Raw genomic sequence first — 25,570 nt, forward strand, 5'->3', positions numbered from 1 at the left:
TACTGCAGATAAAGGTAAAGGAAAGATGGACTAGCGGCGGCTGGAGGGCAATGTGATGAAGATGTGTGTGGATGGAACTTGGAATAAAGATCTTAGGGAATTTCAGCAAGCTTGTTTTAAGCTCAAAAACCTTTTAGCATTTTATTATTTTGCACCTTAGTATGTAAATTGCTATGAATTAGTTAATCATGCACCCTATCATGCTTAGAACACTATTTGTGTGATGTTAGAATGTTTTGCATGTAGTTTAGAATTGATATAAGTAATTTTGGCACGAACAAGTGCTGAAATCAGAGCATAGCTGCAAAATCAGAAACCCCAATCGATCGGTGGATCGATTGGGGGTCCTCAATTGATCAATGGATCGATTGGCAGCTTGTTCCGCGAACAGACTGCGTCTGGATCGATCAGCCGATCGATCCAGCCTAGTTTCATCGCGAACAGAGAGCTCCGGAATCGATCACTGGATCGATTGGTTAGCCTGGATCGATCAGCCGATCGATCCAGAATATTGCCCGAGCACAGTAGCGTGCTGAATCGATCACTGGATCGATCCAACCCAAGTTCCGCATACAGTAGCATGCTGGATCGATCACCGGATCGATTCGACCATTCCAATCGATCGGTGGATCGATTGGGAGGTCTGATAACGGTTGGGAAAATGTTTAATTCAGTTCCTTGACCATAGGGGATGTAGTATATGCTAGGTATACTTTAGATTACACCCCTTAGCACATATGGAATAAAGAAATGACAATAGTTTAGCAAAATTTTATTTAGTACAGCTTCCGCACCTAGATTTAATGATGGTCAGGGAATAGTTTAGCACAGCATAATGTGATGGTCCGGCCTTACAGTTTAGTTAGTAGAAGGCGGGTCGTTACAGTACTGGTGAAGTATTGGGTGATAGTACGTTAGAGAAGCTTAGTCTATGCATGTCTAGGAAGATATGGCTTCGACCTGGTGCATTTGGTTAAGTGGAACTGACCGAAACTACCCTTTATGGACCCTAACTAGTTAGACCAAGGTTTTGTACTAAGTTCAGTGGATAGGACTATTTGTAAAACCTCGAAGGCTTGGTTACTTTAATGATGTCCTAGTGACCCACCATAGCCCAGAAGTTTATCCAAAGAATGCCCATTTATTGAGCCCAAAGCTAAACCTGAATCTAACATAGAGTTAAAACTAAACCCTATAATAAAACTAATTCATCTCACAAAATTGAAGGGTCCCCTATTTGACAAATCTAGATTGAGTGAGATGACTAAGGAAAAATTAAATCAAAAAGAAATTAAAATTAAATCAAATTAAAATTAAATCAAATAAAAATTAAAATTAAAATTATATTAACGTAATACTTTTCAAAATATTAACTCTTCAAATTTTAATTAACTTAATATTTTTTCAAAATTAATTAAGTTTTCAAAATATACTTAACTTAATATTTTTAACTTTAATACTTTTTCAAAATTTAATTAATACTTTTCAAATTTAATTAACCTTAATATTTTTCAAAATTTAACTAACTTAATACTTTTTCAAAAGTTAATTAACTTAAGATTTTTTCAAATTTAATCAATTAATACTTTTTCAAAATCTAATTAACTTTAACTTTTTCAAAATTTAATTAATACTTTTTCAAATTTAATTAACCTTTTTCAAAATTTAATTAACTTAAATTTTCTCAAATGTAATTAACTTTAATATTTGTCAAATTTAATTAACTTTAATATTTGTCAAATTTAATTAACTTTAATTTAATTAACTTAAATATATTTAAAATTTAATTAACTTAATATTTTTTAAAATTTAATTAACTTTTCAAAATCTAATTAACTTAAATATTTTTCAAAATTTAATTAACTTTAATATTTTTTCCAATTTAATCAACTTAAATATTTTTTAAAATTTATTTAACTTAAATATTTCTTCAAATTTAATAAACTTAACATTTTTTAAATTAACTTTTCAAATCTTAATTAACGTAAATACTTTTCAAAATTTAATTAACTTAAAATTTCTCAAATTTAATTAACTTTAATATTTTTCAAAATTAAAAATTACTTAACTATTTTCAAAATGAAAATTATTTTTTTAACCTCATTATTTATTCAAAAAAAAATATTTTTTGGACTTTAGGGCTCTGATAGCTCGCTAAAACAAATTGATTCACAACTCATGCTTGGACTCTTGGACCCTAAGGATTTATTTTGGCATTAATTAAGAGGGAGTTAGTGGAGTCAAGCTAAGCTTCTTTTAAAATAAATTTTGTAGTTTTAATTTTTAAAAGTTAAACTCTTTGAAAAATTTTAAGTTGTTTTCAGAAAACCAAAAAAAGTTTTTTTGTAGAAATATTTTTAGAAAAATTACTAAGTTTTTTTAATCTAAGTACCTTTCAAAACTAAGTATTTTCAAAAGCATTTCATGTTTAGCAGCTAAATATTTTTCAAAATGCTTTCAAATTTAACTAAATATCTTTCCAAAAAGCTTTTCAAGATTAGCTAAGTATTTGTTCTTTTTAAAGTTTAACTAAATGTCTTGATATCACAAAATTAGCTAAGTTACTTTTCAAAGTCAATATAATTTTATCTTAGATAGTTTTAAAAGAAAAAGTTATGTTTTCAAAATTTATGACAAATCTTTTGATCTCACTTAGCCAAAAGTTTTACAATGAATATTAATTTTAAAAAAGCTAAGTGTTTATCAAAATTTGGTTAACCCTCTATGTAACAACCCAAATTTTCTCATTTCGAGTCCCAAAAGTAATTTAAAAATATTTGAAAATTCTATAGAAATATTCTAGAGATTTTTAGAAATTTTTAGAGTATTTTTATGCAATTTTTGGAGGTTGTTTGGTATTTTTACTAAACGAAAGAAGTTTTGACAAAAAAAATGTCCAAGCCGAGATTCGAACCCGTGACCTCCGGTCGAGCCAACTCTTAAGCGGATCCGGCTAACCAAGTGTGCAAGCGGGCTATGCTAATCTAGGAAGGAGAGAAATATATTTATATGGTAATAGTTAATAGAATACCTAGTTATAAAAACAGGAGAACTTAGGTATTATCCCGAAAACCTAATTCTTTCTCCCGAAACCTCTCCTCACCTCTCTCGTGCGACGACGGCGACTCGGGCAAAATCCGCAGCAGGAGCTAGGGCTTCTCCGGTGGCCGACCAAGGGAGATTTCCGGGAGTCTTTCACACCTTCTTGGTCGTCTCGTCGAGGGGAGCACGCGGACACAGAGGAATCGCCGAGATTTGGAGCTCACCCGAAAACCCTAGGAGCCCTTTTTTCTTCTTCGGTTGTAAGTCCAAGAACACATAGTGTAAGTCGCTTCTCACCTGCAGTAAGAGTAGCTTTGGAACTTTGTTTTATTCTTTACCATCCACAGCATGTTCTTTGTGTTGGATTGTGTTGGAGTCGAATTTATGTTTGCTAGGGATCTAATTCTTTTGTTTCGGATCATGTTGCACAGAATCTGTATGTTGGAGGGTAAGGGTAGATTTAAGATTCTTTTTCCTTCTTCCTTGCATATCCACTGTAACATGTTTAAAGACCTTGTTTGCTGCTGTGAGTATCCAAGGGAAGAACATAAAAAGGGTTAAGTAAGTGAAGTGTGCATTGTTTCCTTGTTTCAAATTTTCTTCTATACAGCATTAGGATAGCTTGGGATTTAAGAGCAGCAAGTGTATCATTGTTTTCTTACAGCATTAGGATGGCTGGAAATTTAAGGGCAGCAAGTATTCCTTGTTTCTGGTTTTCGGATTTTCCCTCTATATAGCATTGGGATGGCTAGAAGTTCAAGTGTAGCTAGTGTGCTTTGTTTTCCTTGCTTCAGTTTTTGTATAGCATTAGGATGGTTTGAAATGTAAGAGTAGTAAGTGTTCCTTGTTGTCTTGCTTTTGGTTTTCCTTCCTGTACAGCATTAGGATGACTTGGAATTAAAGAGTAGTTTAAGAAGTTCTTCTGCATTGCATTATGTTTTGGTTCCTTGTATGTTCTAGTATATTATCATGTTAACGTATCAACTTTTGATAGCAGCAGCATTATTTTTTGTAGATGACATTTCTTTTGCTTGAGCTAATTGACTTGTCTTTACTAAGGGGATTTGACTGTTCCTTTTTAGTGCCGTTGTAGCAAGATATAAGATAATGTAGTGCAGATTTTTGTTAGTTATATATGCATATTTCTATTTAAGCTTGAAGGCAGATTCTGTTAAAGCTTATAGTATGCAGAATTTTGTAGCGTAGTATGCAGAACTTTAGTACAGTTTAGACTTCTTGGTTGTGCAGTTTAGTATTTCAATGTTAGAAATTATTTTAAACATTTCAGTTTCTTTTTAAGAAGTATTCTTTTATTAGAAGTATTAACAAGTATAAGAAAGATAAAGAAAAGAAAGAAAAAGGCCAAGGCCTTAAGTAGATCTCAAAAGTCAAGACTTTAGGGATTTTGGCACACAAGGTGCTTATTAAAATGCCGAGGCATTATATATTAGAAGTAATAAAAGATAACAAGTATTTTACTTTTTAAGAGGATAGTACCCGACTTCCGAGGTTGTCGTTAAACAAATCCAGGTGTCCAATTCCGAGGTCTTGGCCCTGGTAGACCGAAGTCTGCTCTTTTAGGATTGGTGGCTCGCTACCCCAGCCTATTAGGGAACGCGCATAAGATGGTACTATGCCTGGGCCCAAGAAGAAAGTTGATTATTATTTTGAAGTATTAAAGTATAAGTTTTAAACAAGTGAAATAAAAGAATAAATTTAGAACAAATGAAATAAGTTTCACTTTGCTTTAAAATCAGCAAGTTTAGTTCTTTATGCTAGCATGACTGTATAGATTTGATTTACATGTTTAGTATTTCAATATGTTTCTTTTACTAGTAGATGAGCATGAGTAGTTTTCCTGTTGAGCATTCAGTTTTTAGATTTCAGAATATTCACATGCATATTCGAGTTTTTGTGAGTTAGATAGCGATTACTAAGCAATTTTGCTTATAGTTTGCATTTCCTCTTACTACAGATAAAGGAAGGCGAAAAGGAGGTGCGGATGGTGTGTGATGCAAGACTATGGGAGAGACTTGGGATGTTATTGAGTTTCCGCATTTTAGTGATTAATAAATATTTGAGATTATATCTTACATTTCTTGTCATTGGAGATTATTTTGTTTTAGATTGTATGTTGAGATGAGTTTGACACTTATTTAACTGCGTGGTTGTTTGATATATGTTCCAGCCACCTGTGGTTGAGGTATACTATGTATGTATCTCAGTTTATGGTCACCGGTATAGGGGAGATGCTGCCGAAATTTTTCGATAGAGACTCCTCATGGTTTCGATCTTACCGGTTAAGTAGAGTTAGTAGTTAAGTAACGGTCACCCTTAGAGAGTAGTAGTAAGAAGGGTGGTCGTTACACTCTATTTTAAAAGCCTTTTTTATTAAGGGGGAGATTTTGTAAGCTAAGGCCATTTATCTCTCACCTTCTTTTTACTCTCCTTTATTTTGATATATGGCAAAGGGGGAGAGTAGGGAAAATTCAAATTAAGTGTAGGAGAAATTCAAATTAAGTATACTAATTTGAATTAAGTGATAAGAAAAACAGGGCTCTCATTAAGGGGGAGCCTTATACACGATGCGTATAGTTTGCTTATCTTTATTCTATGCATCTTGTTTTACTTAACTTTGAATCTTTGTTACCATAATCTGTAACGACCCACCTTCTAGGTACTGGCTGTAAGGCCGGTCGCTACAATTTCTGCTGTCTATATGCTGTGCGAAAAACTGGGTTTATTAAAATTTTGCTAATCTAATTGCTGGGAACGCTGTAACTGAATGTTCTACATGTACCTAATAATTATACACATGCTAGGGGAGGTATTTACCACTGATACCGGACTTCTGATCGGTCCACGGACCGGTCCACTGACACTGGCACGGGGAAGAACCTTTGGATCGGTCGACTGACCAATCCATAATTCACTAAAGTTTCTGTACGCACCTGGATCGGTCTGCCGACCGATCCAGGACCTCACTGATCGGTCGGACTGACCGATCCAGTGGCTCACTGATCGGTCAGCTGACCGATCAGTGGTGTGCTGTTCGCGATCCAACTATCGGGATTCTTTCTGTTCACGGCTGGATCGATCTGCCGAACGGTCCAGCTGCGAACAGAGAGTTAGGACTGCCGAAACCAGCTCCCTGATCGGTCTACCGACCGATCCGAGACCCCCTGATCGATCTGCTGAATCAGGGTTTTCTGATTTCGTATCAGAATCTCTGATATCAGCACTGATGCGTGCCAAAATCCTTATACAACACTATTAAAGCTAAATGAACATTCTACTCGGTACTGGCTAACATACTGAACATGATATGAGATATGATTCATTACTTCATGACAAGTAACCATGCTAACTGCAGAAAAACAACTAACAATGTTCTGATAGATAATTCTCTAAAGTTGTAAGGCAGTTAACTTGCTAAATATTCTAAAACATAAGATAAACTTGCTAGATCCCTCAGATCTTTATTCCAGGTTCCTCCCACACACATCTTGATCTGCATTGCCCTCCAGCCTCCACTAGTCCACTTTTTCTTTTACCTGTATCTGCAGTATAAGAAAAGTAGCATCTGTAAGCTAAAAAGCTTAGTAAGAAATCATCTACCTCACAAAAACATGCATACGATGCAGATATAATTTTCAAAGCATGCTATTTGAAATATATTGACTAGGCTAAACATGGCATGGCATGTGATCATACAAGCATAGCAATCAAGAACTGAACACAAGCTATCATACTTGCGGAAATAGAGCTGAGCATGAAAACTAAAACTGAAAACAAACCATGGAACTGAACTAAGCTGATCATGATCTGTACTAAACTAACTGAGCTGGTACTGAAACCAAGCTGAACTCACATAACTGATTGTGAATTTGAAAAGCTATACATATAATAAGTGAAAATACTAAACATGCTGCTGATGGGCCCCGACAACTGTACTTGCTATGCGCGCATCCCTATCCAAACCCGGGATTGCAAGTTTCGAATCTAGTAGGGTTTACTAGGTTAGCTAAACCTAGGGACGACTATGGAGTCCAACCCAATGGAGTACAGTGCCAACTGAAAGTAAAATACTGAATGCTATATACTTATTTTGCTGAATCTAGGTTATCTGAACCTAGAACTAGGTTGTCTAAACCTAGAGGCGACTGTGGGAGCCCACCGATTGGACTGTAGTCCTACATAAGTTGAAATAAACTAATTTGCTGTTTTAAATGCTTCTAGTGCATTTAATAAGTTAATTAAACTGTCTATTACTGAGCTAGACATTTAATCGAGCCCCTAGGATGCTCTAACTCTTCTCCCCCATTAGGGAGACCACATCTAGGCACCCGACAATGTCTAACCTCCTATCTAAAGAGGGAAGACGTGCCCGGGCCATCTAGAGGTGCTCAACTAAATCCCTAATCTGCGAAGAGAGTTAAATACAGCCTAGATATCGATAAAAATCCGCATACATCCTAACTAAAGCATAAAAACTCATACGGAAGCTATTATACTGCAGGTGAGGGGTTTCTTACCTTGTGTGCTAGATTTCTTACAAATCTAATCGCTAGAAATTTCGGTGGAGACGACTTCCCGACGATTTGCTCGCGTCCACGTGCTCTACTCGCGGAGGGGAACGTCCTTGTGCTGAAATCGTCGCCGGAAAGTGTCCTTGGGCCCTAGGGAAAAACCCTAGGTCTTCCCTTGTTGTGGCGCCGAGAGAAGGAGGAAGAGAAGAGAGGTGTTCGGCGTGAGGGTTTGGAGAAAGAAAGTGGCGTGAGGTTTTGTGAGGAGAGGGCTGCCGAACCAAATTAAACCAAACCCAACTTAGGTCCTTAATTTATATTACGTGGATTATTGAACCCAACTCTAATATAAATATAATTGGTTCCTCTTTCTTTCAGCACGGCCCTGCTGGGTTCACCGGTTACTAAGGCTAACTAAAGGTTTAGCGGACCCGAGAGGTCCCGGGTTCGATTCCCGCTTAAACCATTTTGCTTATCTAATTACTTTTTGCTACTTCCTCTACTCGAAAAATTCCGGAAAAATATCTAAAAATTCCAGAAAAATCATAGAATAATTCTAATGCAAGTTTGAGAATTTTCGGGTGTTACAATCCCCCATACCTTATAAAAAGTTTGTCCTCGAACTTAGAACAATTCTGGGTACTTCTGTCTCATATCATCCTCGTTCCCAAGTTGCCTCTTCATACTGTTGATTGCCAAATGACTTTGACTAATGGTATTCTTTGTTCCGCAATTTCTTAACTTCTCGGTCTATTATCCGAATAGGCCGACTATCATAACTGAGTGGCATCTGGGGTATGCTTCCTTTACATAGAGACATGAAATACGTTGTGGACAGCTGACATTTCCTGGGGTAGCTCTAGCTCATATGCTACCTTGCCCACTCTTCAGCTAATAAGGTATTGTCCCACATATCTGGGACTTAGCTTGCCCTTCTTCCCAAAACGCATTACTCCCTTCTTGGGAGCTACCCTGAGGAACACTGAATCCCCAACTGAAAACTCTAAGGGTCTACACCGTGTATCAGCATAGCTCTTCTGGCGGCTCTGAGCTGTCTCTATCCTCTGGCGGATCTGCTGTATAGCTGCTGTGGTATCTGCCACTAGATCTGTCTGAAGTTCTAGCTCTTTCTGTTCACCACTCTCATACCAGCAGATTGGAGATCTACACCTCTGCCCATAGAGAGCCTCGTAAGGTGCCATGCCGATAGTGGCCTGATAGCTGTTGTTGTATGCAAATTCTGCTAAGCTTAGATATTTGCACCAACTTCCCTTGAAGTCTAGGGCACACGCTCGGAGCATATCTTCGAGTACCTGGTTTACTCGCTCCGTCTGACCATCTGTCTGAGGATGGAATGCTGTGCTGAACTTTAACTTAGTGCCCAATGCTGACTGTACACACTCCCAGAAGTGTGATGTCTCTGTCTGAAATAATGGTACGTGGGACTCCATGAAGTCTGACGATCTCCTGGAGATACAACTGAGCTAGTTTCTCCATGGAGTAGGATATCTTGATAGCTAAAAAGTGGGTTGATTTAGTCAACCTGTCGACTATTACCCAGATGGCATCCAAACCATTCGTGGTTCTGGGTAGTCCCACTATGAAGTCCATAGAGATATCCTCCCACTTCCATTCTGGAATCTGTATAGGCTGCAGAACTCCTCCTGGTCGTTGATGTTCTGCCTTGACCCTATGACAGGTGAAGCATATGCTAACATATCTGGCGATGTCTCGCTTCATCCCGGGCCACCAAAAATGGTTCTTCAGGTCTTGATACATTTTGGTGGAACCTGGATGCATCACATAGGGAGTCTTGTGAGCCTCATCTAAAATCTGTCTCCGTAGCTCCTCCTAATCTGGAACACAGAGTCTGTCACCAAAATACAACACCCCCCTATCGGACACTCTGAATTCTCTACTTTCTGATTCCGCTAGCCCTTGCTTGATTTTCTGAATTTCAGGGTCCTGCTCCTGAGCTGACTGAATATCGCTAAGCAAGGTAGACTCTAAGGTCATAGTAGAGAGCTGTCCAACGATGAGTTCAAGACCGAAATCTACGATCTCCTTCTGTAGGGGCGGTGAGATGGCTGTAAGAGATAATAAGGTAGCACTGGATTTCCTGCTAAGTGCGTCGGCTACCTTATTGGCTTTCCCTGGATGGTAGAGGATGTCTATATCGTAGTCTTTGACCAGCTCAAGCCATCTGCGCTGTCCCATGTTCAGGTCCTTCTGAGTGAAGAAGTATTTCAGACTCTGATGATCTGTATACACTCTGCACTGAGCTCCATACAAATAATGTCTCCAAATTTTTAGAGCGAACACCACTGCTGCAAGCTCAAGGTCATGAGTAGGGTAATTCTTCTCATAATCCTTGAGTTGTCTAGAGGCATAGGCGATCACCTTGCCGTTTTGCATCAGTACTGCTCCTAGTCCCAACTTAGAGGCATCACTGTAGATGTCAAAGCTGTTGGTGTCGTCTGGTAGAGCCAAAATGGGAGTACTGGTCAATCTCCTTTTTAGCTCGCTGAAGCTGTTCTCACAGTCCTCTATCCACTGAAATTTCCTGTTCTTTCTGGTAAGAGCTGACAGTGGGGAGGCTATCCTGGAGAAATCCTCTACAAACTTTCTGTAATATCCTGCTAATCCCAGAAAGCTCCTGATTTCGCTGGCGTTCTTAGGTCTCTTCCAGTTACTTACTGCTTCTATCTTGCTGGGATCTACCATAATACCATCCTTTGAGATGATATGACCCAGGAAGGACACCTAATCTAACCAAAATTCACATTTCGTGAACTTGGCGTATAGCTGGTTCTGCTGAAGGGTTTGCAATACTAGTTTCAGGTGCTCTGAGTGTTCTTCCTGAGTTCCTGAGTAGATAAGAATGTCATCGATAAACACAATAACAAACTTATCTAAATACTCCCTGAATACTCTGTTCATGAGATCCATGAATGTAGCTGGAGCATTGGTCACGCCAAAGGGCATGACTACGAACTCGTAGTATCCGTATCTGGTTCTGAATGCTGTCTTGGGTATATCCCCTTCTTTAACCTTCACCTGATGATAACCTGATCTGAGATCTATCTTAGAGAACACTGCTGCTCCCTTTAGCTGGTCGAACAGGTCATCGATTCTGGGAAGGGGATACCTGTTCTTGATTGTGACTTGGTTCAGTGATCTGTAGTCTATGCACAGTCGCATGCTTCCATCCTTCTTCTTCACGAACAATACAGGCGCTCCCCATGGTGAGTGACTCGGGCGTAAGCAGCTCCTGTAGTTGCTCCTGAAGTTCCTTCAGTTCTGCTGGAGCCATGCGATAAGGCGCTTTGGAGATAGGATTTGTACCGGGAATGAGCTCTATCTCAAAGTCAATCTCCCTGTCTGGTGCTAAGCCTGGTAACTCTTCAGGGAAGACTGCTGGGTAGTCACATACGACTCGAACCTCTGCTAGCTGTTGGTTCTTGTCCTGACTGGCGTTGACTATGTGTGCTAGGAATCCTGTACATCCTGAATCCAGTAGCTTCTGTGCTTTCATAGCTGAGAGAAACTTCTTGGCCTTTATCTTTGGTTCTCCGCTGTATTCAAATTGCACTGCCGCCTCAGGTTGGAAGATGACTTTCTGTTTACGACACTCTATGGTAGCACCGTATCTGATCAAAAAGCCCATTCCAAAGATCACGTCATAGTCGGTCATCTCTACCACTATCAGATCACAAAAGAGCTCTCTGTCTGCTATAATGACCGGCACTGCTCTGAGCCAGTGCGTGGATGTCATGATCTCTCCTGAAGGTAATGCCGTCAAAAACTAACCACTGAGTACCTCTGAGGGTCTCGCTAATTTTTCGGAAAACATCCTGGCTATATATGAATGGGTTGCCCCAGTATCAAATAGAATAGTAGCACTATACTGAAAAATGCTAATCTGACCTGTGACAACTATCGAGGCATTGGCTACGTCCTCTCTGGTGAGTGAGTAGATCCTCGCATTCGCCATAGCTGGAGGGGCTTCTAATCTGCCCTGGCTGATAAGTGGACCTTCTAGAGTGGCCTGCATCTGATATAACTGAGCTGGCTGGCCTGCATACTGAATCTGCTGTGGCTGAGGAAGACCGGTCTTGTTCGGGCACTGCTTGGCCATGTGACCTTCTTGTCCACATTCAAAGCATCCTCGTGTGCCCTTGCGACAACCCCCTGGGTGGAATTTCCCACAAGTATCACACTTTGGATAACTGGGTCGCTTGCTAGATGGTCCTCCTTTTGGGTCACTTCCTGATTTGCACTTGCTGTTAGAGTTCCCTTTCCAGTTAGAGGTGTGGCCTTGCTGTTTTTGAGTGTGAGAGTTTCCTGGACTTGCTTCTGCTGCTTTATGCTGTTCTGGTAATGCTCTGTGGTCAAGGCACTGCTCACTAACTCCTCTGTGGTTTGTGGCCTATGTATGCCACCAGCCACGTTCACTGCTATTTCTGGCCTCAGCATCTTGAGCATCAACCGGATTCGTTCCTTCTCTGTGCTGACTAGCTCTGGACAGCCAACCTGTTGAATTTCTTCACGGCTTCCTCAACTGAAAGGTTGCCCTGACGAAACTCAGTGAACTCGTCGTAGTGACGGTTGGTAACCCGTATGTAAAAGAACTCCTCGAAGAATTCCTTCTCGAAATCAGCCCATAACATCTGGTTCACTGGGCGCTTCATTCTGATTCTTTCCCACCACATGCGTGCGTCTCCGGTCAGGCAGAAGGAGGCACACTTCACCTTCTCGTGTTCTGGCCAGTCCAGAAGCTCCATCGTGCTCTCCAGGGTTTGAATCAGGCTTGTGCATCCCATGGTTTACTAGTGCCCGAGAAGTTCTCGGCTTGACTCCGCCACTGGATCGATAGGCTTCATTTCTTGGCTCAGCTGCTGGTGCACTGTCGGCTGAGCTGGTGGAACCTCTAAGACTACCGGAGTCGTCAAATTTGGTTCCGGGGTGACTGTGGGGGTATTCTGCTGGTTAGCCTTTAAGGTGGCTATTTCCTGTTGCTGTTCAGCTAGCTGCTGCTGTAACTGAGCTACTAATGCTGTAACCTGCCTCTTGCTGGGGCTCAGTAGCTAGTGCCCTTCTAGCTGGGCGTCCTCGTGCCATTTCTAAAGACATAGAGAACATAACATAACAAAGGTAATTACAGTTATATAACTACTGATATCATGTTTAAAACTATCACATACTAACAAGCAGTAGGCATATAAACATGAACTGTAACTAGAAAGCAAAAACAATAAAGAGAGTAGAGGTTTCTTACTTGGAAGCTGCAGGTACAATGCTGATGTGTGTGTAGGAAGTATGGAACACTGCTCTGATACCACTCTATAACGACCCACCTTCTGGGTACTGGCTGTAAGGCCGGTCGCTACAATTTTTGCTGTCTATATGCTGTGCGGAAAACTGGGTTTATTAAAATTTTGCTAATCTAATTGCTGGGAACGCTGTAACTGAATGTTCTACATGTACCTAATAATTATACACATGCTAGGGGAGGTATTTACCACTCATACCGGACTTCTGATCGGTCCATGGACCGGTCCACTGACACTGGCACGGGGAAGAACCTTTGGATCGGTCGACTGACCGATCCATAATTCACTAAAGTTTCTGTACGCACCTGGATCGGTCTGCCGACCGATCCAGGACCTCACTGATCGGTCGGACTGACCGATCCAGTGGCTCACTGATCGGTCAGCTGACCGATCAGTGGTGTGCTGTTTGCGATCCAACTATTGGGATTCTTTCTGTTCGCGGCTGGATCGATCTGCAGAACGGTCCAGCTGCGAACAGAGAGTTAGGACTGCCGAAACCAGCTCCCTGATCGGTCTACCGACCGATCCGAGACCCCCTGATCGATCTGCTGACCAATCAGGGTTTTCTGATTTCGTATCAGAAACTCTGATATCAGCACTGATGCGTGCCAAAATCCTTATACAACACTATTAAAGCTAAATGAACATTCTACTAGGTACTTGCTAACATACTGAACATGATATGAGATATGATTCATTACTTCATGACAAGTAACCACGCTAAGTGCAGAAAAACAACTAACAATGTTCTGATAGATAACTCTCTAAAGTTGTAAGGCAGTTAACTTGCTAAATATTCTAAAACATAAGATAAACTTGCTAGATCCCTCAGATCTTTATTCCAGGTTCCTCCCACACACATCTTGATCTGCATTGCCCTCCAGCCTCCACTAGTCCGCTTTTCTTTTACCTGTATCTGCAGTATAAGAAAAGTAGCATCTGTAAGCTAAAAAGCTTAGTAAGAAACCATCTACCTCACAAAAACATGCATACGATGCAGATATGATTTTCAAAGCATGCTATTTGAAATATACTGACTAGGCTAAACATGGCATGTCATGTGATCATACAAGCATAGCAATCAAGAACTGAACACAAGCTATCATACTTGCGGAAATAGAGCTGAGCATGAAAACTGAAACTGAAAACAAACCATGGAACTGAACTAAGCTGATCATGATCTGTACTAAACTAACTGAGCTGGTACTGAAACCAAGCTGAACTCACATAACTGATTGTGAATTTGAAAAGCTATACATATAATAAGTGAAAATACTAAACATGCTGCTGATGGGCCCCGGCAACTGTACTTGCTATGCGCGCATCCCTATCCAAACCCGAGATTGCAAGTTTCGAATCTAGTAGGGTTTACTAGGTTAGCTAAACCTAGGGACGACTATGGGAGTCCAGCCCAGTGGATATCTAATCCGGTACAGTGCCACTGCTGAAAGTAAAATACTGAATGCTATATAGTTATTTTGCTGAATCTAGGTTATCTGAACCTAGAACTAGGTTGTCTAAACCTAGAGGCGACTGTGGGAGCCCATCGATTGGAATGTAGTCCTACATAAGTTGAAATAAACTAATTTGCTGTTTTAAATGCTTCTAGTGCATTTAATAAGTTAATTAAACTGTCTATTACTGAGCTAGACATTTAATCGAGCCCCTAGGATGCTCTAACTCTTCTCCCCCATTAGGGAGACCACCTCTAGGGACCCGACAATGTCTAACCTCCTATCTAAAGAGGGAAGACGTGCCCGGCCCATCTAGAGGTGCTCAACTAAATCCCTAATCTGCGAAGAGAGTTAAGTACACCCTAGATATCGATAAAAATTCGCATACATCCTAACTAAAGCATAAAAACTCATACGGAAGCTATTATACTGCAAGTGAGGGGTTTCTTACCTTGTGTGCTAGATTTCTTACAAATCTAATCGCTAGAAATTCCGGTGGAGACGACTTCCCGACGATTCGCTCGCGTCCACGTGCTCTACTCGCGGAGGGGAACGTCCTTGTGCTGAAATCGTCGCCGGAAAGTGTCCTTGGGCCCTAGGGAAAAACCCTAGGTCTTCCCTTGTTGTGGCGCCGAGAGAAGGAGGAAGAGAAGAGAGGTGTTCGGCGTGAGGGTTTGGAGAAAGAAAGTGGCGTGAGGTTTTGTGAGGAGAGGGCTGCCGAACCAAATTAAACCAAACCCAACATAAGTCCTTAATTTATATTAAGTGGATTATTGAACCCAACTCTAATATAAATATAATTGGTTCCTCTTTCTTTTAGCACGGCCCTGCTAGGTTCACCGGTTACTAAGGCTAACTAAAGGTTTAGCGGACCCGAGAGGTCCTGGGTTCGATTCCCGCTTAAACCATTTTGCTTATCTAATTACTTTTTGCTACTTCCGCTACTCGGAAAATTATGGAAAAATATCTAAAAATTCCAGAAAAATCATAGAATAATTCTAATGCATGTTTGAGAATTTTCAGGCGTTACATAATCCAAAAGGGGGAGATTGTTGGTGCGGGAAACATCCGACGATCGAACCTAAGTTTTGATAATGGCGAAGGGATTCAAAGTTAAGGTTCCTTGTTATCTAATGTGCTTGATTGAGTTTACAGGAAAGTCCTAAGTGTTCTTAGGCAAAAGTCCTAGCTACGATTAGGCAAGGTGAAAACCCTAGGGGGTGGTAACCCTAGATCCTAGGGGGTGGTAACCCTAGGTCCTAGGGGGTCGTAACCCTAGGTGGTGAAAATCCTAAGGGGGGGGGGGGTAACCTTAGGTCCTAGGGGATGGTAACCCTAGGTGGAGAAAAACCCTAGGGGCGGTAACCCTAGGTCCTATGGGGTTGTAACCTTAGGCAGAAAGTCCAGTTGGTCTGGAGGACCAGACTGGCATCAGGTAACTCTCCTAAGTGGAGTAGGTGAGGACGCGTTCCCCGTAGAGGGAACAGTAGGCGGCGGGTCGACCTAGGGTTTCCGGTTGGAAATCTAAAGTCAGACCCGGGCAGTCTGGAGACTGTCAATTACTATTTTTACTATATTTTATGTGTGCTAACATTGTCTTGCAGGGTATGTTGTTATCTTGGGACTAACGCATCTTGCAGGTACAAAAAGCCAACTTTAAGCCTCAGATGAATAGTGTCCGAGGCGCCTCCATGGAGCTTGGAGGCGCCTCGTGTGCAAGACGAAGGGAGCTGTCCAGAGGAGCTGGAGGCGCCTTGGACCAAGGCTTGAAGGCGCCTTGAAGAGGCTTGGAGGCGCCTTAAAGCCGATAAGTGCGACCAGTTCTGTGCTGATCCACGCGTGTGACTCGGCAGCCTGGAGGCGCCTCGGATAGGCTTGGAGGTGCCTCCAGCACTGTATAAAAGAGGGATTAGAGCAGCAGCCAAGAGGAACAATTCTAAAGCGATCCGTCTCCAACGTGCTGCTAACGAAAGCTTCCGATCAAGCTGCGACAAGTTCCCGACAACCAGGCGCTCCGTTTTCTATAACTTAGTTGTCGGTATTACTTTAAAGTTCTTGTGTACTCATTCTATACTTGTACTGAATTTTATGAGATTATAGTTGTTGCCCAACGTAAACGCTCAACGAGCGTGGGCCTTGGAGTAAGAGTCGCCACAGGTTCCGAACCAAGTAAATCACTTGTGTTCGCGTGTTAATTGTTTTATTTCCGCTGCATTTATTACTCGAGTTTTACGAATCCGAAACGAGTGAAAGACACGAGCGCTATTCACCCCCCCCCCTCTAGCGCTTTCGAACCAACATTACATGCTTATATTGGGAACTTTGTTGTACTATATTTTGATGACATCTTGATTTATAGTAAGAATTTAGATGAGCATGTCATTCATTTACAACAAGTTCTACTTGTTTTGTGAAATGAAAAATTGTATGCTAACCTTCAAAAATATCCTTTTTGCACTAGTCAAATAGAGTATCTTGGTTATATTGTTTGTGCTAAGGGAATAGCAGTTGATGAAGAAAGGCTAAGGCAATTCGTGAGCGGCCAACACCAAAAATGATAACTGAGATACGTAGCTTTCACGGGTTGGCAAGTTTCTATAGGAGGTTTGTTAAAAATTTTAGTTCTATAGCTGCATCCTTGACTGAAGTTGTTAAAAAGAATGTTGGGTTTCATTGGGAGAGTGAATAAGTTTTAGCTTTCAACTTACTTAAGAAGAAGCTAAGTTCTGCACCATTACTTGCATTACCTAACTTTGCTAAAACTTTCAAAATTGAATGTGATACATCAGGAATAGGTATTAGAGCTGTGCTAATACAAGAAGGTCGACCTCTTGCTTATTTTAGTGAGAAACTCAGCGGACCAACTTTGAACATCCAACTTATGACAAGGAGATGTATGGGTTGGTGAGGGCTTTAGAGACTTGGCAGCATTACTTGTGGCCCAAAGAGTTTGTCATTCACACTGATCATGAATCGTTGAAGCATTTGAAGAGCCAAAGTAAGTTTAATAGACGTCATGCAAAATGGGTGGAGTTTATTGAGTCACTCCCTTATGTGATCAAATATAAACAAGGTATGGAAAATATTGTTGTAGATGCTTTGTCTCGAAGGTATACCTTGATCTCTACTTTGAACACTAAATTGTTAGGATTTGAATACATTAAAGATCTATATTCTAATGATCATGACTTTGGAAATATGTTTGATGTTTGTGAACATACTGCATTTGGGAAGTTTTATAGGCATGAGGGATTTCTTTTTAGAGTGAATAGGTTGTGTGCCCCTAATTGTTCAATAAGAGAATTATTAATCCAAGAAGCTCATGGTGGGGGACTAATGGAACATTTTGGAGTAAGAAAAACTCTAGAAGTGTTGGTAGAGCATTTCTTTAGGCCACACATGAAACGAGATGTAGTCAAGTTTTGTGAGAAGTATATTACATGTAGGCAAGCAAAATCTAGATCTTTACCTCATGGATTGTATACACCTTTACCAATTCCTAGTGAACCTTGGGTTGATATTTCCATGGACTTTATTGTAGGACTACCAAGGTCTAAACGAGGTATGGATTCTATTTTTGTCATTGTGGAAAGATTTTCTAAAATGACTCATTTTATTCCTTGTAGGAAAACAGATGATGCTAACCATATTATGGATCTAGTTTTTAGGGAGATTGTGTGGCTTCATGGAGTACCGAGGAGCATAGTTTTAGATCATGATGCAAAGTTTCTAAACTACTTTTCGAAGACACTATGGGGAAAATTGAGAACAAAGCTTTTGTTTTCTACAACTTGTCATCCACAAACAGATGGACAAACTGAGGTAGTAAATCAAACTTTATCTACTTTATTGAGAGCTATCATTCAAAAGAATTTAAAAGGTTGGGAAGATTATTTACCACATGTTGAATTTGCTTATAATAGATCTATGAATTCTACTACTAATTTTTCACCTTTTGAAGTGGTATATGGGCTCAACCCTTTAACTCCTTTAGATTTATCACCTTTGCCTGTCTCTGAACTTGCCAGTTTAGATGGTACTAGAAAAGCTGAGTTTGTGAGGCAACTACATGAAAAAGTTCAATTGCAAATTGAAAAGAGGACTGAACAATATGCTATGCAAGCCAACAGGGGACGAGAGAAAGTGATCTTTGAACCCGGAGATTGGGTTTGGGTTCATATGAGGATGGAAAGATTCCTTACTAAACGTTGTACTAAGTTGCATCCACGAGGAGATGATCCATTTCAAGTCATTGTTAGAATCAATGATAATGCATACAAGCTTGACTCACCAGGTGAGTATAACGTGAGGGCTACATTTAATCTTGATGTAGATGATCAAGATTCGAGGATGAATCCTTTTGGGGAAAGGGGGAATGATGGAGGCAAAGAAAGAGAGCAACAAGCTAACGATATGGATCAGGTCAACCCACTCTAGATATTAATGAAGATACATTATGCATCATTGGAGGGCCAATTACAAGGGCTAAGGCTAGAAAGATGAAGGAAGCACTTAATGCACTAATTGAAGATGTGAAGACCAAAGCTAACATTGAAGAAGGTTTGACCAAGACCAAGTCATTCGGCATAGTCAACCTAATTCAAGCCTTAGATGAGCTTAATTAGTACTTAAGTCTCATGTCTAAGTAGTAGGGATATGTAGGCTCAATTTAGACTCAATTTCTACTTTTATTTGTGTAACAACCCAAATTTCCTCATTACAAGTCTTAATAGTACTTAAAAATATTTGGAAATGTGGTAGAAATATTTTAGAGATTTTTAGAAATTTTTAGAGTATTTTTATGCAATTTTTGGAGTTCGTTTGGTATTTTTACCAAAAGAAAGAAGTTTCAAAAAAATAAAGAGGTTCGACCGAGGTTCGAACCCTACCCCTCCGACCCAACCCGAGTCTTAAGTGAAGCATGATGACCAAGAACCCAACAGGGCCGTGCTGATCAAATAGAGGTCGGAAATATATTTATGTAGTAATGGTTAACAGAAATAATGGGGTATTAAGAGGAGAGTTTGAGTTGTTTCTCGTGACCTAATCCCTTCTCCTCTTCTCCGTGCGACGGTGGAGCTCAGGCGGAAAACAAAGGGAAGTTAGGGCTCATCTTCAGTGGTTGGCCAAGGGTCTAATCCGAGAGTTCTTCACCTCCTCGCGGTCCTCTCGTCGAGGAGAGTCCGTAGGCACAAAGAAGGGGCTGAAATCTTGAGTTCTCTGAAACGCTAGAAGCCGTTTTGCTCGGTAGTAAGTCCAAGAATGCAAGGTAAGTGCTTCTCACCTGCAGCAGGAGTAGTTTTCGAACCTTGTTTTCTTCTTGAATCCGAAGCATGCTGTAAAGATTGGGGATTTTGTGTTTGCTGCCGTGAGTTTCATAAAGGAAACGAAAGAGGAATTGTTAAGGTTTGACATGTGGTTATCTATTGTTATTAGTTTCCTTAAACATGCGGTTTTGGATTCACTGTATGTAGTTTTTGGTTCCTTTTGGTTTCTTGTCGTAGCACTGAACAGGAGGTTGTGTTTTTAGGCCTTGAAACTAGGAATTCAGATGTTGATTAAATCTTTCTGTTCATGAAATTTTTTTTTATGGGCATGTTCAGTTAATTGAAGGGTTACAGATTTCGGATTCCTACTGCTGGGCAAGGAATAAGAAAGAGTTTAGTTTTCTTCTAAAGCATGTGGGTTGTTTTTGTAGCTTACTGCAGAATGGCTATGCTTTGTTACTGAACATAAAGAACAGTCCTCATAGTTAGCATTTTTATAATTCTTATAAATAGCATTTCATTCTACAACTTTATGATTAGCTGCACAGATTTAGGTTTTCCTTGTTACCTTAATGGGCATCATCAGCTTATGTTTATCCCTGCTGATTTAGTTTTGGTTGCTAGGTAATGAGCAAGAAATGATTTTGATTTGGAGAATGTAGTTTAATTTAATTGTGTAGCATCTTAGTTGGATTTTTTTTCCTTTCTGCAATGAATAAAATCAAGCATGTAAATGAGTAGACAGTGGAGTGGTATTGTGCCTATTAGTTTTCTTTTAGGCTTATGAGTAGTTGTATGTAAAGCAAGACCAAGGTCTAAATAGGATCCCTATATTTCAGAATTTGTATCAGCAGCACGCCAAGTGCTCGAAGAAATGCCGAGGCATTTATTCTAAGAGTTCTAAATAGATAATAAGTATTTTATTTTTAAGAGTCTTGTACCCGACTTCCGAGGTTGTCGTTAAACAAATCCAGGTGATCAATTCTGAGGTCTTGGCCCTGGTAAGACCAAGTTTTTTACCCTTCTACAACTGGTGGCTCGCTACCTCAGTTTTACTAGGGAGCGCGCAATGGTACTACGCCTGGGCCCAAGAGAGAATTGATTATTATTTTGAAGTATAAAAGTTGAAGATTTTAAACGAGTGAAATAAGCTTCACATAAGTTTAAAATTCAGCAAGTGTAGTTTCTTTTATGCTAGCATGTTATTTAGAATTTGCTTGCTATTATTTACTATTAGATGAGCAGCTTTACATGTTTAGCATTTCAGTATATTCACATGCATATTCCAGTTTTGTGGGTTAGATAGCGCTTACTAAGAAATTTTGCTTGTAGTTGCATTTTCCTCTTACTGCAGATAAAGGAAAGGAAAAGTTATAGCAAAGGAAGGCGACAAGGAGGTTCGGATGGATGTGTGATGTTTGGACTATAGAAGCCTTGGGACTTAGCTTAGAAATTTATTAAGATTTTGTATTCAGAATGTTAGAACTACTTTATTTCATGTTGCTGGATTTGGCTATTGAATACTTATTGTTTTAGAACTCTCCTTATTAATTGCTATGTACAATAGTTTCATGATTTGAGTTGTAGTACTATTGCATGCATGTTCATATTAATAGATATGTGTTTAGCATGTTCAGATTGATATGTAGTTTTAGATGTGAGCATATACTTGAGTAGTATGATAGGATGAGTTATTTATGTTTTCCATTGCCATTAAATGCATGATTAGAGAGTTTTATTTATTGATGTTTACATGTGAACAACTCTAATTAAGTAAGGTTAATAGTCCAGTAGCACTCCACCCTCACAGACTAGTAGTGAGGAGGGTGGGGTGTTACAAGTTGGTATCGGAGCCGTTTCTATTCTCCAGCATCACACATCAGCACCAACCTTGCCGTCTTCAAGTAAGAAAGTATTTAAAAATTCTTTTATTTCGTATGCTTTTCCTTATTATTGGTAGTATAGAGAAATCCTAGAAATATTTGTGTAATACCCACTAAGCTTGTAAGATAAATATATGAATGTGGGATTTTGCCTTAGAAAAATAATAGGAAGTGAGTTGAAGCAAAAAGGAATAAAATGAAATAAAAAGAAGTGAAGGTCAAGGATTGAACCTTGATCCTCTTATATTATTCATAGAATTAATTAGTAGAAACCAATTGGGATAGAGAGAAGATGTTGATAGCAAAGGAGGGAAACTCATGATAAAGGTAAGAGTAAAAGCTAGCCAAAAGAAAACAAGAAAGGAGCAAGAGAAAGGCAACTTGCCTTCCTCCCTTTCTCTCCCTCTTCCTCTTTGCTTTTGCCGAAAATTTAAAGAGGAATTAAGGGGATTCATTCCCCCTTATTTCATCATGAATGGTGAGAATAAATTAGAAAATAAAATAAATGAAAGAAAAATATAAGATGGGTTAAGGGAGAAGGAAAGCAAAAATCAATCTTGCTACCTCTTCCCCCTTAACATAAAAGGGAGCAAGAAAAGAGAAGTTTATTTTTCTCTCATTTTCTCTCATTCTTCCTCTCCCTCACCGAAACCATCAGTCCCCTCTCCTCCATCTTCGGCCCCAAAGCTAAGGTTTTTCCCCTAAGAAAGCCTAAGATACAAGGAGGACTTAGCAAGGGAATCAAGGGAAAGGAACTAGAAGAAGAGGCTACTTCTTCCATCACCATACCTTAGATCCACAAGCGAAAAGGATGTAAGCTTCCCCTCACCTGTGGTACAAGGCTTTTTATGTGATTTTTGGATTTTATGAGGATTAGAAAACCTAGGAAAGAATTTTAGAAAATTCGGCTAAAGAAAGGGTTTTCAAATCTAGGAAGGTTTAAACAAGTCTTTATTTCATGATATGTTTTCTATGCTATGTAGGAAGGATTTTCTTCATGTTTTTATACCTAATTGATGCTTGATCAGAGGAGTGCCTAACCCTAGAATTTTGGCCAAAAATATTTTAAGAAGGTTAGGGAAAACATTGTGTAACCAAACTAGTACAAGATTCCCTCCATGAACTACTAAGGGTCTTTTATTGGTTTTCTTGCTTGAAAGTTACTTGGAACCAAAAGAAATCCATTTATATGTTTCGGCCAAGAAAAAGGGCTTAGGGTTAGGAAGACCTTTAAATTTAAGTAACCATGTTTGTATGATAGAATATAGAGTTCTCTTAAAGAATTGCATGTTGAACATTGCTAGAAATTCATGAACTCTTATTTTAGATTTTCGGCCATGATAAGATGGATAGTTTAGAAAAGATTGAACAAAATTCTAATATGCTCAAGACCTCTGTGATATCATGATATGAAAGTTGTTGAATGCTCTCATGTTTAATTGGAGTATAGAAAATTAGTTACATGATATATGACATGTAAGATCACAAGGGTCCTAGCTTGTTTATGAACCCACTTTGTATATGATGTTCTTAGTAATTTTTGCCATGAAACTTACTTAGGTTTTCCATGCTTTAGGCCACTTAAAACCTAGTTTAAAGATTGGTAGGTTTCGGCCATGAGGGAAAATAAAAGAAAAAGGGAAAGAAACCTAGGAAGCCTAAGACACAATTCACATGTATGTTTATTATGCTTGTCTTTATACATACTATGAAACTTGTATGATTTCTTATGCTTTTAGGCTATTTGAAGCAAGTTTATATACTGTTGAGTTTCGGCCAAGTAGGGTTTAAAAGACCTAGAGGCCTTAGAAATGAAACCAAAGGTGTTAAAAATGCTTCTTATGGAAATATGATAATGTGTTGATTGTGTCACATGCTTGTACAATTTTTCCATGACCTAAATGGACCATTGTATGTTTTTTCCATGAAGGGATAGATGCCCTAGAAACCCTAGAACAAAAATTAAATATGCTTATGTCACTCTACATGAAATATGATAAGTAGAAAGACAAAGTTCCTATGCTATATGTTGTTTAATGACCTAATTGAGGCTAGGGTAAGTTTCGGCCATACATATTGTATAATGTCTTGTTATGAATTTATACATGATGTTAGTTCAAGTTCACATGATTGTATATTTGTTTTTAGCCCTAATGAACACTTGTTAAAAGTTTGACCATGACATATGTTAAGGGCTTGAAGGACTTAGGAACTAGCTCAATATGCTTACTATGTTACTTGGAAAAAATGCTATAAATGTGGTTTAAGGTTTCCATGCTTTCATGACATTTGAGACCTTGTTTCACACCTGATAGGGTTCGGCCACATGAAGTTTAGGGACTTGGAGAACTTAGAAACCAAGTAAATCATACTTATAATGCTTCCTATGAAATTTATGTAATGATAATTTAGGTTCCACATGCTTGGAGGTTGTTTTTACCTAAATTGAGATCTAAGGGGGTTCGGCCATGATAAGAACCCAAGAGATTAGGAGGCTTAGAACCCAAGCTAACTATGTTACCATGTTTCTTATGATAGTATAATTACATGATACACCCTTATGCTTAAACATGTATGCTTGTGATTTCTACTTTCCATGATATGATATGTGCTTAGAAATATGCATGCTTTGATGATATGTTATGTGCTTAAAATATGCATGCTTTTATGATATGTTATGTAGATAGAAATATGCATGCTTGGATGATATGCTATGTGCTTAAAATATGCATGCTTTTGTGATATGCCATGTGGATAGAAATATGCATGCTTTGATGAAGTGATTATGTGCTTAAAATATACATGCTTTTATGATATGCTATGTGGAAGGAAATATGCATACTTTGATGATATGCTATGTGCTTAAAATATGTATGCTTTTTATGATATGCATGTTAATATGATGTATGCCTAAGTGATGCATACTTTTATATGATGTATGCCTAAGTGATGTATACTTTTATGACATGATGTATGCCTAAGTGATGCATACTTTTATATGATGTATGCCTAAGTGATGCATACTTTTATGACATGATGTATGCCTAAGTGATGCATACTTTTATATGATGTATGCCTAAGTGATGCATGCTTGTATGATGTATGATATGTATAAGTATGACATGTATTTTACTTTGAATGGCTTGTACCAAAAGGGTGGGCTCCTTATGCGCCCCTAGGTCGAATTACGGGCCTAGTAAAGGGTGGGCTCCTTACGTGCCCCTAGGTCGAGCTACGGGCCTAGTTTCCTAGTAGGTTCAAGACTAGCTACCTTGGATCTACTTAGGATGCGCGCATTATGTATGTATGTGGTACTAAGCCGGGGCCCTGAATATGTTGATATTATGTTCAAGTATATATGTAAGAAGAAATGGTTTTAAAAGATCATGAGACATACACATGTTTTTCGGATACATGTTTTCAAAATCATATTGCATATAATTTATGATCATGTTGTGATGATGCTATGATTTATGTTATGCCATGATTGAATATGAATATGTTATGTTTCATGCTATGCTTTAAGAGCTTGATATGTTATGTGATCTTATGATGATAATATGACATGCCATGATTAGATATGATTATGTTATGTTTCATGCTATGTGTTAAGAACTTGATATGCTACGCTACCTTAAGATGATACTATGATATGCCATGATTAGATATGATTATGTTATGTTTCATGCTATGCCTTAAGAGCTTGATATGCCATGTCACCTTATGATGATACTATGATATGCCATGATTAGATATGCTTAGGTTATGTTTCATGCTATGTGTTAAGAACTTGATATGCTACGCTACCTTAAGATGATACTATGATATGCCATGATTAGATATGATTATGTTATGTTTCATGCTATGCTGTAAGAGATAATATGCCATGACTAGTTATGATGTTGCTATGTTGCATGATATGCTTAAAGAGTATGATATGTTATGCCATGACTAGTTGAGATTATGTTATGTTGAGACATTCTTTGATTATGTGATGATTTTTGGTTTTAGTGAGTAGGAAAGGAACTTACTGAGCCATGAGTGCTCATAGCTTACTTTCCTTCT

Source organism: Zingiber officinale, chromosome 8A (assembly GCF_018446385.1).
Source record: "Zingiber officinale cultivar Zhangliang chromosome 8A, Zo_v1.1, whole genome shotgun sequence".
Classification (NCBI taxonomy): domain Eukaryota; kingdom Viridiplantae; phylum Streptophyta; class Magnoliopsida; order Zingiberales; family Zingiberaceae; genus Zingiber; species Zingiber officinale.